Source organism: Arachis stenosperma, chromosome 3 (genome assembly GCF_014773155.1).
Source record: "Arachis stenosperma cultivar V10309 chromosome 3, arast.V10309.gnm1.PFL2, whole genome shotgun sequence".
NCBI classification, from domain to species: Eukaryota; Viridiplantae; Streptophyta; class Magnoliopsida; order Fabales; family Fabaceae; genus Arachis; species Arachis stenosperma.
The window spans coordinates 133769548-133774990 of record NC_080379.1 but is presented as its reverse complement, the minus strand read 5'-3'; positions in this window follow the sequence as shown (position 1 = coordinate 133774990).

Genomic DNA, 5443 nt, shown 5'->3' with positions numbered 1-5443 from the left:
GCCTTCCCTTTCCTCTTTCTAGAGGTTTCTCTGGCCTTAGGTGCCATAAATGGTTATGGAAAAATAAAAAGCAATGCTTTTGCCACACCAAACTTAGAAGGTTTGCTCGTCCTCGAGCAAAAGAAGAAAGAAGAGAGTAGAAGAAGAAGAAATGGAGGAGATGGAGGGGGCTTTGTGGTTCGGCCAAGGGGAAGAAGTAGTGTTTAGGTTGTGTGAAAATGAGGTGGTGAAGAGAATGGTAGGATTTGATAGGTGAGGGGTTTTTGGGGTATGGGTGTTGAGGTGATTGGTGAAGAAGAGAGAGAGTGGTGGGGTAGGTTGGGATCCTGTGGGGTCCACAGATCCTGAGGTGTCAAGGAAAAGTCATCCCTGCACCAAGTGGCGAGCAAAAAATGCTCTTCATGCCAATTCTGGCGTTAAACGCCGGGCTGGTGCCCATTTATGGCGTTTAACGCCAGCTTCTTGCCTTTCCTGGCGTTTAACGCCCAGAATGGTGCCAGACTGGGCGTTAAACGCCCATTTGCTGCCTTTACTGGCGTTTAAACGCCAACAAGGTCTTCCTCCAGGGTGTGCTGTTTTTCTTTCTGTTTTTCATTCTATTTTTGCTTTTTCAATTGATTTTGTGACTACCCATGATCATCAACCTACAGAAAACATAAAATAACAAAGGAAAATAGATAAATACAACATTGGGTTGCCTCCCAACAAGCGCTTCTTTAATGTCAGTAGCTTGACAGAGGGCTCTCATGGAGCCTCACAAATGTTCAGAGCAATGTTAGAACCTCCTAACACCAAACTTAGAGTTTGAATGTGGGGGTTCAACACCAAACTTAGAATTTGGTTGTGGCCTCCCAACACCAAACTTAGAGTTTGACTGTGGGGGCTCTGTTTGACTCTGTTTTGAGAGAAGCTCTTCATGCTTCCTCTCCATGGTGACAGAGGGGTATCCTTGAGCCCTAAACACAAAGGATTCTTCATTCATTTGAATGATCAATTCTCCTCTGTCCACATCAATCACAGCCTTTGCTATGGCTAGGAAGGGTCTGCCAAGGATGATGGATTCATCCATGCACTTCCCAGTCTCTAGGACTATGAAATCAGCAGGGATGTAATGGTCTTCAATCTTTACCAGAACATCCTCTACAAGTCCATAAGCTTGTTTTCTTGAATTGTCTGCCATCTCTAGTGAGATTCTTGCAGCTTGCACCTCAAAGATCCCTAGCTTCTCCATTACAGAGAGAGGCATGAGGTTTACACTTGACCCTAGGTCACACAGAGCCTTCTTAAAGGTCATGGTGCCTATGGTACAAGGTATTGAAAACTTCCCAGGATCCTGTCTCTTTTGAGGTAATTTCTGCCTAGACAAGTCATCCAGTTCTTTGGTGAGCAAAGGAGGTTCATTCTCCCAAGTCTCATTACCAAATAACCTGTCATTTAGCTTCATGATTGCTCCAAGGTATTTAGCAACTTGCTCTTTAGTGACATACTCATCCTCTTCAGAGGAAGAATACTCATCAGAGCTCATGAATGGCAGAAGTGAATCCATTGGAATCTCTATGGTCTCAGTGTGAGCCTCAGATTCCCATGGTTCCTCGTTAGGGAACTCATTGGAGGCAAGTGGACGTCCATTGAGGTCTTCCTCAGTGGCATTCACTGCCTCTCCCTCATCTCCAAATTCGGCCATGTTGATGGCCTTGCACTCTCCTTTTGGATTTTCTTCTGTATTGCTTGGAAGAGTACTAGGAGGGAGTTCAGTAACTTTCTTACTCAGCTGACCCACTTGTGCCTCCAAGTTTCTAATGGAAGACCTTGTTTTAGTCATAAAACTTTGAGTGGTTTTGATTAGATCAGAGACCATGGTTGCTAAGTCAGAGTGGCTCTGCTTAGAATTCTCTATCTGTTGCTGAGAAGATGATGGAAAAGGCTTGCCATTGCTAAACCTGTTTCTTCCACCATTATTGTTGTTGAAACCTTGTTGAGGTCTTTGTTGATCCTTCCATGAGAGATTTGGATGATTTCTCCATGAAGAATTATAGGTGTTTCCATAGGGTTCTCCCATGTAATTCACCTCTTCCATTGAAGGGTTCTTAGGATCATAAGCTTCTTTTTCAGATGAAGCATTCTTAGTACTGCTTGGTGCAGCTTGCATTCCAGACAGACTTTGAGAAATCAAATTGACTTGCTAAGTCAATATTTTGTTCTGAGCCAATATGGCATTCAGAGTATCAATCTCAAGAACTCCTTTCTTCTGATTCGTCCCATTGTTCACAGGATTCCTTTCAGAAGTGTACATGAATTGATTATTTGCAACTATTTCAATGAGCTCTTGAGCTTCTGTAGGCGTCTTCTTCAGATGAAGAGATCCTCCAGCTGAGCTATCCAAAGACATCTTGGACAGTTCAGACAGACCATCATAGAAGATACCTATGATGCTCCATTCAGAAAGCATGTCAGACGGACACTTTCTAATCAATTGTTTGTATCTTTCCCAAGTTTCATAGAGGGATTCTCCTTTCTTCTGTCTGAAGGTTTAGACTTCTACTCTAAGCTTACTCAATTTTTGAGGTGGAAAGAACTTTGCCAAAAAGGCATTGACTAGCTTTTCCCAAGAGTTCAGGCTTTCTTTAGGTTGTGAATCCAACCATGTCCTAGCTCTGTCTCTTACAGCAAAAGGGAATAGCATAAGTCTGTAGACCTCAGGGTCAACCCCATGGTCTTGACAGGTCACAGATTGCAAGACTCAGCTAAAAACTGATGAGGATCTTCCAATGGAAGTCCATAGAACTTGCAATTCTGTTGCATCAGAGAAACAATTGAGGCTTAAGCTCAAGTGTTTGCTCCAATGGCAGGGATAGAGATGCTTCTCCCATAGAAATCGGGAGTAGGTGCAGTAAAGTCACCCAGCACCTTCCTTGCATTGTTGGCATTGTTGTTATTTTCGGCTGCCATGGGTTCTTCTTCTTTGAAGATTTCTGTTAGGTCCTCTACAGAGAGTTGTGCCTTAGCTTCTCTTAGCTTTCGCTTCAAGTTCCTTTCAGGTTCAGGGTCAGCTTCAACAAGAATGCTTTTGTCTTTGCTCCTGCTCATATGAAAGAGAAGAAAACAAGAAAATATGGAATTCTCTATGTCACAGTATAGAGATTCCTTGAGGTGTCAGAGAAAAAAAAATAGAAGGAAGAGGTAGAAAATTCGAACTTATCAAGGAAGATGGAGTTCGAATTATGTATTGAGGAGTAGTGTTAGTCCATAAATAGAAGGATGTGAGAAGAGGGGAAGAAATTTTCGAAAATTAAGTAAAAGATTTTTAAAATATTTTGAAAAATACTAATTGATTTTCGAAAACTAAGAGTGGAAAAGAAATCAAGTGATTTTTGAAAAAGATTTTGAAATTAAAAATAAAAAAGATATGATTGAAAACTATTTTGAAAAAGATATGATTAAGAAGATATGATTGAAAAGTTATGGTTTTAAAAAGATGTGATTGAGAAGTTATGATTGAAAAATAATTTAAAAAGATTTGATTTAAAATTAATGACTTGGCTAACAAGAAAAGATATGATTCAACATTAAACCTTTCTCAACAGAAAAGGCAACATACTTGAAATGTTGAATCAAATCATTATTGATAGCAAGTATTTTGAAAATGGAAGAAATTGATTTTGAAAACATATGATTGAAAGATATGATTGAAAAAGATTTGATTTTGAAACTTTTGAAAACCTGAAAAAATTTGAATTAAAACAGAATCTTCCCTTTTGTGCCATCCTGGCGTTAAACGCCCAGAATGGTGCACATTCTGGCGTTAACGCCACAAAACATACCCTTTTGGGCGTTAAACGCCCAGCCAAGCACCCTGGCTGGCGTTTAAACGCCAGTTTGCCTCCTCACTGGGCGTTTTGAACGCCCAGCTTTTTCTGTATAATCCTCTGCTGCATGTTCTGAATCTTCAATTCTCTGTATTATTGACTTGAAAAGACACAAATTAAAAATATTTTTGGATTTTTATAATGAGGAATAATCAAATGCAATTAAAATCAATAACAATGCATGCAAGACACCAAACTTAGCAGTTTGTATACTACTGGCACTAACAAATGAGAATGCACATGAGAAACACAAAACACTCAAGTCAAGAGAATTTAAAGATCAGAGCATGAATCATCAAGAACATCTTGAAGATCACTTAAGACACATGAATGAATGCAAGAAGAACAGAAACATGCAATTGACACCAAACTTAACATGAGACACTAGACTCAACAAGAAACATACAATATTTTTGGTTTTTATGATTTTGTAATTTTTTTGGATTTTTCGAAAATTAAGTGGAAAAAAAACTAGAGATATCAAAATTCTTAATGAGAATTCCAGGAATTATGCAATGTTAGTCTAAAGCTTCAGTCTAAAGGAATTAGACATGGCTAGCCATGCTTCAGCAGGACATTGCATTCAAGAGCTAAATTGATGAGAATCAATCAGCTTTGGTGATGATAAGAACATCACCTTGAAACACTAGAATTCATTCTTAAGAACTCTGAAAAATACCTAATCTAAGCAACAAGATGGACCGTCAGTTGTCCATACTCGAAACAATCCCCGGCAACGGCGCCAAAAACTTGGTGCACGAAATTGTGATCATCAATGGCGCCATCAACATGGTACGCTCAATTGCAATCTCAACTCTTTATCACAACTTCGCACAACTAACCAGCAAGTGCACTGGGTCGTCCAAGTAATAAACCTTACGCGAGTAAGGGTCGATCCCACGGAGATTGTTGGTATGAAGCAAGCTATGGTCATCTTGTAAATCTCAGTCAGACAGATTCAAATGGTTATGGATGATTTATGAATAAAACATAAAACAAGGATAGAGATACTTATGTAATTCATTGGTGAGAATTTCAGATAAGCGTATAGAGATGCTTTGTCCCTTCCGTCTCTCTGCTTTCCTACTGTCTTCATCCAATCCTTCTTACTCCTTTCCATGGCAAGCTGTATGTTGGGCATCACCGTTGTCAGTGGCTACAGTCCCGTCCTCTCAGTGAAAATGTTCAACGCACCCTGTCACGACACGACTAATCATCTGTCAGTTCTCAATTAGGTTGGAATAGAATCCAGTGATTCTTTTGCGTCTGTCACTAACGCCCAGCCTTCAGGAGTTTGAAGCTCGTCACAGTCATTCAATCATTGAATCCTACTCAGAATACCACAGACAAGGTTTAGACCTTCCGGATTCTCTTGAATGCCGCCATCAATTCTAGCTTATACCACGAAGATTCCGATTAAGGGATCCAAGAGATAAACATTCAAGCCTTGTTTGCTTGTAGAACGGGAGTGGTTGTCAGGCACGCGTTCATAAGTGAGAATGATGATGAGCGTCACATAATCATCACATTCATCAAGTTCTTGAGTGCGAATGAATATCTTGGAATAAGAACAAGCT